Genomic DNA, 12,469 nt, shown 5'->3' on the forward strand with positions numbered 1-12,469 from the left:
TCAGAAAGCGAATAAGCAAGTTTTCCAAAATGTCAAACCTTTTCTTTCAGACTATAGGCTACATGCAATAATAATGTATAAATATTTCCTTGCATTGATTTTGAATTATTTAGGTGAGGTCTAATTTTAATACCGTAACAAATCCACCATTTGTATTACAGACTTATAATATCACCTTGTGTAATGCCTGTAAATATTTGTAACTTGGAAAATTACTGGAATGCAAATGTGTCCTGGATTAAGGTTATAAATTAACCTAATGTGACTAATAGTGTGAGTCATAATTGCAGTGTTATTCATCACCATATTGCCTTAACATAAATATCATAATAAGATGAATGTGTTTGCGCGACCCATGTCTAAATCATAATGTTCCTTAATCACATTTAAGACTGAATTGTAGGAGGGCCACTGAAACACAAATGCAGTACTCTTGACATGAACCTAATTGAAAGGTTCCTCATTATAGACTATTTGTCTTATGATGATGGAGTACAACAATCACCAAACTAAACAAACGGTAGCTAATGAAATGTCTGATTGACAAAAGTCTAAAGCGATGGAGGATGACTCACCGGAGCTGAGCTTTTTTCTTTTACATCCAAGCAGCAGTCTTTATGATCCTCGCCCTTCTGCTCAGCTTCGGCTTAGTAATGCCATTATAATCTACCGCTATTAGGCTTTCTTCCCGCCCTTAATCCGTGTTTTTATGTTGTTTACCTCATCTCTTTGCCTCCCCACAAAGCTCCTGAACTACAACCTACTTTGAAACCTGTTACTCTACTAATGTGCTTTCTGAATGTTTGACTCCTGCCTTTTTCTTGTTCAGTTGTGCGTCTGCTTATTTTGATACAGCTTAGAGTCTGAACCCACTCATTTGTGATACTGTGATTTGTGTAGACAGAGGAATGTAGCTTCTCAAGTCATTTCTTCCCAAAGAGCAAAGCAATCTGCTATTTACATTGTCTGCCATTTGGTTGCAACACCAAAACACCTGGCATGTCCCATTTTTCTGTGTGTGATATAATATAACATAAAACATGACTGTTTCCCTTTTGGTGATTTAAGGTGATACACAACAAGCAAAAAGCTAGCATATCACGTCTTCTTTCAGACTAGTGGAAGGATAACATCTACATTTAGGTGTTTAACATTGACTATTTATATCTGTAGATTTATCCTAAAATTCTTTGTGTTCTTTAAATGAGTTATAATTATTGTACTTAATGTGAGTTATCAACTGGGGACCTATCCTATTGACCTGAATTGTTTCCTATCAAACATGGGTACGTTGTCTCTGAAAATCCTATTAGTTTTCTAATTAATGTTAACATCTTATCTCCAACTGTAATCAGGGATCAGCTCATTAAAGCTTTGATTGTAATATATTGCCTAATTTTTTTCGAATTTAATGTTATTCTAAGTCTAATCAGAACACACTCTGACAATAAGCCCCTTTCTTCTCAGTTACATTTCTGTGGGGAGCATTCCCAGAGGTGTTCCCACTGCAGCAGACGAGCCGCTGCTCTAAGCTTTTGATATAGGCCCTGCTGAGAGATTTCCTGGGAAATCTCTCCTCCTCTCAGCAATATGAGGAAAAGGCCGATGCATTTAGACACGGTATGTTTGTGTTTTTGCACACATGGTTGTATGTGTTTATGCAGACAGGAATGGAGAGCTGGCATGTCTTCAAATCCCTTTGACTTCTCAGAATGGGTAATCGCCCCAGCAAAAAGCAGTTGTCAAGTAATCCCCTTATTAATTGTCTTTTCCTGAACCTCTTTTCACATGTATTCCTCTAAATTGTATTGGATTTGGTACACTGAACCAATCAAATACATTTGTTGTTGTGTAGCAATTGCGTCTTGTAGCCCAAATCATGTTGCCATATATTCCAGGATAAAGTGGTAGGTTTTTTAGTTATCTCTTTTCATACTTCAGATCAGTCAGATCTGCCACTGGTGCATTGCAGGCTTTTCTTGTTTGCTAGCAAAACAATGTCACAATCCAGCTACTGGTTATGGCTGTGCAGCAGCCTGGATTGCTTCTAGATTTCAACATAATATTATGTGGCACACATTTCTAATAATTTAGTCACTAATGTAACACATTTTCTACACTCGTTTTTTTAAGGATTACTTACTTTTTTTAGGAAACTTTCCAGAGCCAAGTCTCTTTATTTCTAATATAATCTTTCCACCTGAAGGTGGTTATGCATAATAATGAGATTCGCTGAATTCAAATATAAATGTTGTTTGCTAGATAGTCAAATATCTGACGTGTTTACAACATTTCCTCAGTTCTGAGAAGCATAATCTTCAAGGAATAAGAGAGGTCCAGATTTAATTAAACATCTATGAAGCAGCAGGATGCGGGTGGATCTGCAAGTTAAGAGGTTTTTTTTGGGCACTAAGCTGTCCCATTGAAACAGGAGCTATTGCTTCAAAGGGCTCCTTTTTGGTTTTTGAGTTTTTAAAGCCTTTGAAGGTATAGAAACAGGGGTTTTAAACAAGGTGTACGCTTGTGGAAAAACAGATCAACCATTCACTTTCAGCTGAGTTCTGTGCAAACCACTCACCTAAGTTGTCTGTCCTCACCTTATCTTTTCTCCTGTGTTGTGGATATCTCACAGCCATCACAGGGTTCACAGTTCAGATCTGGCCTGTTTGTTTCTTTAAAACCTTTCACATATTATGGCCCTTTAATGGCTTGAGACAAAAACATTTACGAAGTTCCAAAAACTAAGAAACTAAGTCATTCTTGGCTTAGTCCATTTGAGTGTCTCTGTAAGAGTAGCAATCTAGCCATCAAGACCAGAGAGAAGAAACGCAGGAACTTTTCGTCAGGTTGTCCCAAAATAATTACATATGTGTTGGTCATTACAAATAACTATGTACTATTTAACTTTCATGAACTGGAAACACTGTGAAAGGATTACAGTTCTTAAGACTTAAAACACTGACAACATGTAATCTGGACAAGCACATCCTGCTTTATTGTCTATTTTGAATAAGATGCAGGTTAATTTTCTCATAAACTTCTATACAATCTTTTTTACAACCCCCTGCTGGCCATTAGAAAAATGCAAGTTTAAGGCATCAGAGGTTGCCATCAGTTGTCATCACTACAGGTCCCCTTTCACTACACATCATTCAATGAATTGTTCTTATCATCAACATATTTATATAGCAAATTCGACCCTCCAAAAGTCTTAATTTTACAACATGAGTTTCCTGTTGAAACACGACCTGGAGAGGATTTTCCATCAAATAAAAACTGTCCTCCAATCTGGATAAACGCACCAGGAAATAAAGGGATTTCATGTGTAAAAATTAAATTGTAACAACTTTTATAATTATAATAATAATAATACATGTTATTTATATAGCGCTTTTCCTTATGCTCAAAGTGCTAATTGAATCATGACAAAAACACTGGTTATATACAGCCTTAAAAACTATGTGTTAGAGATTGTAAGCAGTACAGGGGAGGCTGAGCATGCTCACCAGCTGGTGCGAATGCTAATGGGCAATCTTTAAGTAAAGAGATATCACATCGTGCCTGAGCTTTACTGCAGGTGGGCCAGACAGGATTCATTTCTGAAGGAGGATGATTGCATTGTGGTGCAAGTAAAAACCAATTCTGAGCTCTGAAAACAAAATTCTATCATTGAGATTTATTACTATGCAGGAATTCAGCCAAATCCCTGCACCTGCGTAGCAATATATTGCCTTGACTCAATATTGTCCCTGAGCCTCACCATATTTTCCTACATTTTCACACGGGGGGAAATTATTTGCAGTCACCGCGGCACATTAATTTGTTAGACCTTGCTTTTCAAGCACACAAAAGAAGCAACATTCCACTCGGCTTGTGCTGCTAAAATTCACATAATGATGACTCCCGTTACTCCATGCATCCTACCAAGTTCAACAACAAGCTAACCTTTTTCTACTGCAGCTGTTTCTATGACAACGCGAGCCCCTGCTGCAACTTTAAAGTGTGATGAACACATAAGCCAGAAAATGGATTTGATTGATAACAAGACTGATAAGGCTGTTCAGGCTAACAGGCATAGATCAAAAAGTGATAATATTTTTTGCTCTACTTACAAACTCACTGCAGTTGAATATTTATGAACCGTGTGTTCAAACTATCACTGGATTTCTTAAGCTGTCATATACTGTTGCATTACAACATGGATATTTTTACTTACCACATGCTTATATTGGGGTAAATTTTTATCTAGTTGCAGACCTGTCTTTTCATGTTATAAAGACATGGCTGCATTATTGCCTGCAGCAGGTATTGGCTCTTTGTGTTATATGCTGGCTTTTCTCTACCTTGCTTTCCTTATTGCATTTGACAGGACAGGGACCACATAACTCAATCCTGTCAAAAGCACAAATTGAGGCCTTTGAAAGAGGGCTGTGTCATTGACCCATGGGCTTGACTCAGTGCCTCTTCAGCTAAAGAAATCCCAGGAACATGTAGCCTACCACAATACAGCCCCAGCTTGCAAAGTAATATGGGATTGGTACTCTAACCCAGACTTGGCATGAGATGATGCGGGGCAGGATTCGGGTGCATCGTCCTGAGTTTTTGAGTCTTGCCAATCACCAGAGCAGAGATAAATTAATCACTCTTGGGGCTGTCAGTGTGTGTCAGCCAGGAGACATTTGTCTTTGAACCCATGTCACTAATTTGGCAATAACGGTTCCTTTGATTAATTTACTGCCTGAGTCTCTGTCAAGAGAGCAGGAGTTCAGAGACAGAGAAGGATTGATGATGCTTGTATCCTGTAATTTGGTGGCCCTCAATCTTAACAGTCATCAGGCTTGTATTAAAACACACAATACATGTAGTTGCTTGCTCCTATGTGATGATGTTTTTTAATCAGTGTTTGAGTGAGGACCAGTATTCGGAGGTGTAAGCACTAGTGTGGAGGTTTTTCTGTATTTTGCAGAGGATTTTTAGACTTGTTATGGAGCGGTACTGAAGATTATTTGCAAGTGCTGTCTCACTGTGTCCTCAGATCAGCTTCATGCTGCTTAAGCAAAACTGTTGACACATCTCAAGCTAACAAAGTTCATTCTTGGACGCAAAAGAGTTGAGCCTGGAAGAGAACACATCATAATACTTTGTCAAACTCGCAGCAGAAAAAGCTCATTCAGCAGGTGTCTTTTCACATATTGCCTCCTTCCCTTGATTTATATCTTTTTTGGGACAACCCTGATGTTTACTTCAAGGCCTTTCAATAGGCTTGCCTGAGAGGTAAACAACACAGTAAGGATATATTACTTTTTCAGTATCAGAATACTGTCCTTTTTTACTGGGTGTTGTTCTTTGCACTGATTTCTACACAACAAGTTTTCATTAAGCTAAATGAAAAAAAGAATGACTGTTATCTTCCACACGATTTAATTTATTTTTGAGAATCACTGGTGTTATTATTTTAAGTCATCCATATGACAGGATGAAGAATTGCCAACATTAAAAACAGTTAATTAGTATTTGCAAATAAAAAATTCACAATACAGTTATTAGAATTTATTCAATTCTACCTTATTTATAAAGCACACTCCATATATAGCAAGAGTAAATACAATGTACCTTTAGAAATGCATATAATTATAAAACTCTAGAATATACACAAGCAAAACACACACGTATACATACATATACTAAGAGCACCTTTTTAATTCTAGCTTCAATTTTGCTCTCAAGATCATCTGTAATTTTCAGCATTTTTTGTGTGAGCCTTTGCAGCAAAAATTAGTATTTTTGTTTTATTACAAACAGTTCCCTGACATCCATAGATAAACAACATTGATATAGTGAATAATGACATTTGTGGTTTCTAGTAAGATATAATCATCCTCATAATAATGTATTTCTGTTTGACTTTATGATTAATTAATAGTGGTCCAAGAATCGCACCCTGGGGCACTCCACATACTGTAACACTCCCTCTGACTGGAGTACATCTCCAATGGATACAAACATCTGCCTTCCCTATATTCCAGGTTTAAAACATATAATTAACAATATGTTAAAAAACAAAATAGTATGTAAAAACCAAAACCCTCTTTGGGCCTTTTTCAACATTAATAATGAAGTGTTTGCAGAGAGTCTAATATAATTGGTGTCAAAGAGCAATGAGGTATGGTAAAATAAAACAATTGTTTGTGTTGTTATCTGTCTTGTTTGTCAGTGTCACTATATCAGGTCCTATGTTAGATCTCAGTAGCGTTTTTGACAGTATGAGCGGGGGAAATACGATTTCCCCCAGCAGATGGTCTCTCATCTGGCTTATCAGAGATTCCCACCTCAATATGGATCTCTCCCCATCCCTCTTTCTCTTCCCGCAGTCCCCCATCCACCAGAACACCTCAGAAAATGTGTGTTTATTTCTCTTATCTTACCTATACATCTACCGCCTGTCTGTTTAGACAAATATCCTCCACGTATCCATCAATTACATGAACTCACACTGTGGGTTTGATTGGTGCAACTCCATCGGTTTTCTTTGCCTGACAAATACTTGCCAGAGGATGGGAGGGGGGCAGGTGATTCTGAAGTCTTAAAGCTCTGTAGTGTGCGTGGGTGTTACACTATAACTGTTCCTGACTGTAGCCATGGAAACCCAGCCGAACGGCGACCCCTCCTATGATTATACCTTATTAAAGGGAATCTTTTATAATTTAATGCAATCGCTGTAATTGGATTAGTATACTATTACAGCCATTATACTTATCTTCACAACGCTCCCTGAAATCTCTTAAATGTTCCACTCGCTGATGTACTTTCGAACACTGGTTAGTCCCCTGGCAGAGCACATGCACGTGCAAGCATATTATTCTCTCTTGTAATAAAAATCCCTGATAGCGACCTTTTGGACATTACTGCTCTGAAGAGACACTTCATAAAAAAATAAATTACAAAAAAGGTATTATCTTTTTTGTGATCACTTTTAGAAAATATATAAAGAGTTCTGAATGGCTGCCACTTGCTTCTCCATCTCTGGCATGTCCGCTCGGCTGATTCCAGCTGCCTGCTGGAGGAATTAAGGATTTGGAGAGCAGATGTAACAGCTGAGTTGACATTAGCCTGTGTGGATCAACATGCTGCTCAGATAGAGAGAAATGCTCTGCTCTGGTAACTGGGAGGCTTAAGGATGTTGCCTGCTTCATTATGTCCGAGACAAGCTTTTGGACTTGCTGGCCCAAATGTATTTTCTGTCCACTGCCCACGTGTATTTTAAGGGATTGAGATAGTGAGTTGGTTTATCCAGGTGTGAAAACGTGCTTGAACTGCAAAATTGACAACATGTGTTGAACAGCAGCTTTACAGCACCTAACAGGGAATTGAGTAAGTTGAAGGTTTGGTTACTCAACATATTAAGAAAACAACCAATTGGATGTCAGAATGCCTTGTTGAGATTTAGGAATTAATGCACAATGTAATGTGTTACCCAATTTAGGAAAAATCTGCAAAGTCAACCTCTCAAGTGGATCGGTCATGCTGTCTTTATTAATTCCAGCAGCAAGAGGCCCTGCTCTTTAAAATATGCTGAGCTGGTGTTGTGATAAGGAATACAATGACCTGATATTCCTCATACTGCAAGATGTATTGTCTATGTATGAAATTGCTTCAAATGCCCTAGTCAGTATTCATTCCACCTGCAATGTTCATTTTTCTTTCTCCAACCCATAACAGATTTACTGATTTTCAATATTTTGCTCCCATGCAAAGGGCAAGTTGTAGTGCACAGTTTGCCAATATTTTTCAATAGAAAACTTAAATATGCATTAAGGTTAAGGGGCCCTATGTCTCAATGTAAGAATGCAAGAGAATAAAATGTGTTCCAGTTTATCGACTCAAAAATGTTTGCTCTCTGCTCTTAACTCTTCTGGGAGTGTAAACAAAATGCCACAAGCTCCCAACTACGCACTATTAAGATTTTTAATGATTTAACATATCTTTATTAATTTCCTCCCAATGGACTTTTCCATGTATGTAAAGCACTACATTTGCATTCTACCACTGCAAATGGGCACTGCAAGACCCTCAATCTTCTTGCACAATTACACAGGTTCAATTACCATATAATTGCATAACCAGATAACATATTAGAGTGAAGTATGCACAGGGACCCAAACATTTCTAATGGCCTGACTAATCGTTTTCCAGCAGATTTACAAGACTTTTAGAGTGGAGACAGAACAGGTTTAGTGCATCTAATGGTTCTGCTGAATTTGAACAATTACTCACATACACAAATTGATGAGTTCTCTGGGGCAGCGGCTGTAAAATAACTCTCTCCATCTGTGATTGAACATACAACACAAGGTTTAATAGCACAGTTGCGGGTTGATGGAGCTTTGAGTTACTCCCTTCCATCCCAAATACGAATTTCATTGGAACCCAAAAGATGCTTAAGAATTTAGAAGTGCACCCTTATGGTGAAAAACAACTTCTGGGGATGAACACAAGGAGTTTGAACGTAGCTGCCTAATCTACTTTGCTGCAAGTACAATTATAAGTATGTCATGTTAGACAAAACAACAACAAACACATTTTTTTTTAAACAAACAAACAATTTTTGAAATGACATGCAGTTTAATTCATGGGGCTGTAGATTTATTAGATTGTACAATCTACAAAGCAAGACATGATCTACTTCCTGGCATTGTCCAAGTGGCACCTGGAAGGTTTTCACACCATCTATATGTTGACATTATCATTTTGTGTCATTTTGATTGTCTATGTTGTATTTCATTATGTTTTTTTATCTGTATTCGTGACATCTATTCCATGTCTGTCCGTCCTGGGAAGGATCCCTCTTCTGGTGCTCTCCCCGAGGATTCCTATATTTTCCACGTTAACCTTTGAGTTTTTTTACAAAAGCTTTCCCTTGTCCACTTTGGATGTCTAAGGATAAAGGGTGTTGTGAAGCCCACTGAGACAATTGTGTAATTTGTGATATTTGGCTCTATGGTTAGGCTTTGTTAATTTGATCTAAAATTGGGGATTATAACAGAAATAAACAGTGTGTAGGATGTGCTCGTCTCAGCGTTGCACACACCCACCGCCCTTTGCCAGACTGTGTTTATGAGCTACCTCTTGATCTTGTTACTTAGGGTTTATTTTTTGGCATTCTTGATTGGATATAATTACGTTTCTTTATGTATGATGAAGATGAATGTAGCGGTTTGCTGTAGGGGATGACTGCTAGCGCGGAGAGTAAAGCATCACACCTGACCCTTAGCCCTTCTCAAACTCTGTTGGGACTGTGACGCAGTTAAATTACAGATTCCTACTATATAAGTATTTAAAGCATAGATCCCACAGAGACATCACGTGAATGAATCACAATGAGAAATTAATTGACAACTATAAATAGTGTCTTCATTGACATCAGCTAGAATAAAGAATAAACCACAATATAACATGTTCGAGGGCTTGAAATACCAGTGGACTTTGGGGGATTTAAAGTTTTTGCTGTAAAACAGTGCATGACCTTATCAACCCTCTGCAGATATATCATGGTCGTTTTGTGCTATGGGGCAGTAAAAACAGTTATTGCCCCCTTAAAGGGATAGTTTGGGGTCTCTAATGAGACGCCCTCTATTTCCGTGATCTGTGAGTCTGATGAGGGAAACTTTCTTCTGTCTAATTGAGTTCTCCAAGCAAAGAAAACACTACAACCAGTTATTTAATATGCATAAACAGAGACTTTTTAATTAGATTGATAAGATTTTCCTACCAAAATTCTGGTCGACAAACACATCTGAAAATGCTAATTTGAACAATCAAACCCAACATTTCAACTTCAGACTGTGAAAGCTGACAAATATGAGAGACTGCAGTTGTCGCATAATCGTTGCTGATGAGATCCCTGCATACTGACGTGTTTTAATAGACACCAACCTCCTGCTTTCCCTAGTTCTGTTTTCACACCTCTTACATACCTAACACTGTTTTATACTGTATGACCAAAAAGTTTAGTCGCATTACTTTTGTCTGCCTCTCAGCGTTGATGATGACTGCTGTATTGCGCTGGTGTCCGTGGCTGCAGCGCTGACCTTAACTCCATTGTTTGGCGGATTAATCTGCCGGCAGGTCATGTCTCAGCCTTCCCTTTTGCTCCAGCTACACAGTGTTAACGATGCGTCAGCCGGGGCAGCGCTGTCACCATTTCTTAAGGCTACAATGCGATGATTCACTTGAGAGAGCCATTAGGAAATGGATGTTTTCATGACCCTGTGAGGAGGAAAGCGAGTGGGTTGAAAGTGCAGGCTTTCTGAAAGGCAGGCGCCCCAATAGCCCGTACACCATCTCTATGTGTGCAAGGCAGATGTGGTGCACAAACACTTTGACAGATCCATCTTCTTAATTGTTTTTAGGCTTCATTTAAACTTATTAGAAAGCCCATGTCTTGTGTGTGGGACTTGTAAAGATAGAATCCATTAAACGGAAATAACACAAGAGCTGTTAGCAGGATGTCTATGCCTCACTTTTCATGAAAAAAGCCTCCGAAAATGGATTCAATTTTCCATGTCTCGTTTGGACACCCCTGTTAGGCATTCAGGCTGTTAAGAGCTCTGTGAAAACATGAGAAACACTTAGTCCTTGAGAGGAAGGATCTGTTGTTTACAAAACGCCTGGGCTTCTACGGATGTTGTATTTTCTCTTCCTTTGACTGCTTCGAAAGCTTTGGGGGAAAAATGGTCCAAGGAGCTAAGAGCGCCGCTCTCTGATCTTCCCCATTTAAATGCTTTAAAGGGCATCTTTAGCTCAATGTGTTTAATTCCTTTCAGCCTTTCTTTCAGTCTCACTTTAGTAGTATTTTCCGCCACTCTTTCCTGGTTGGCCACAACTCAGCCAAGGATTTCACATTCAGGGCCACATCTTTGGGCTGATATTCCTCCCAGGATATGGATGGCCATGGGGCCAACCCATCACACTGGAAGAGGAGTGTTGGGGCGAAAGAGTTTATAGAAGTCCACATGGGAGATGCATGGAGGGGGGAGACTTTCCCTCCATGCCTTCACCTCCTCTGTGCTCTTGAACGCACTGCCTATCTTCTCTTTCCCCTCTCTGTCCCGCGCTGTAAAGGCGTGGCCGCGGAGTCCTCAGGGAACCATTTTCCTTCTATGAAGCCCATTGCTATTGAAATGGTGTGTAATTTCAGGGGCCGTTAACAGTGAGAGTGCAAAAATGCATGTAAAGCGTGACTATCATCACACTGGAGCAGAAGAACACCCAGGGCAGAATCTCAAATGTGTTGCTCTTATGCCAGTCCTAATCTCTACAACATGACACGCATCACCTGCCTGGGGAACGGGGAGCTGCAGGGTCGTGAAATGCGGATTGACTAAGAGGGAACATTGAGGAGGAGGCAGGAGCACTGAGTGTGTGTCACTAAGAGAAAGAGAGGGAGTGCTTTGATAAAAAGAGATTGGAATACTATATGAGAAAGATGGAAACAGCATAAGAAAAAGGAGATCTGAGGAGAGTGAAGCCTGAATCAATATTTATACTGTGAGGCGAGACAATTCTGAAGCAGTAATTAAATTGGTGTGTCATATTTCATTCCATTACTGGGCCGAGCTTGATCCCAAACTCCTCCTTTTCAAGTGGATTTCATTTCTTTTGTGACAGTGAATATGATCAAGCCAGGCAAAGAAAAAGAAAATAGCATTTCAGTATTCATGAGCTTATTGTTAGGAACGTGGGGACCATTCAACTGCAATTCAGCAGAGAGTAGGGGTATGATAGAAATCCCACCGTTGTAAACTGTTTTACACTAAAACTAGGCGCAGGGGTGGGGAAACAAATCAATCTCATTTGGATAATGATTAGTGAAATGAGGCAGCGCTGTCGTTGATTGGAAACACGGTCTGATTCCCAACATCGCCTCTCCTCCCCTCATCCCCTCTCTGGAGTCAAGGAGAATGAATAAAACATATCAAGAAAATGTTACGCTGAGACGCTGCCAGAGCAGATATTTTTGGGTCAGAGTCAGCCACTTTCAAATATTCATTAGTGACACATGCCCTGTCATTTTTCACAAACATGATAGTCTACAATCTGAATATCTGCTTTGCTAGTTAGAAAAAACACAGGAAATCGGATGAGTCTAAAAGGTGGCCACCCCTCTGTTAATCCTCTCAGCAGTATTTACAGTAGGTATTGTTTTCAGGTGCTGCCCCCCTCTTACAGTGCTCTGCACCGCTGACAAATGGTATTTTAGGGACAAAACACAGCTGCGCTCTGTGAAGCCAATTAAAAGTTTCCCTTCAACCTCTTTGCCTCTCAGTATTGGCGCTTCTTCCTCAGTTTCAACTGTAGTGCGAGGAAAAGGATCAAACGATAGCAGAGTGCGACCAAAGCACAGCATCAGTGATTTTTTTTTATAACTGACTGAAATTGCCCTGCCGTACCATTTTCTACTCTCACCCAG

This window comes from Notothenia coriiceps, unplaced genomic scaffold, assembly GCF_000735185.1.
Source record: "Notothenia coriiceps isolate Sejong01 unplaced genomic scaffold, NC01 NC01_scaffold00034933, whole genome shotgun sequence".
In the NCBI taxonomy this organism is placed as follows: domain Eukaryota; kingdom Metazoa; phylum Chordata; class Actinopteri; order Perciformes; family Nototheniidae; genus Notothenia; species Notothenia coriiceps.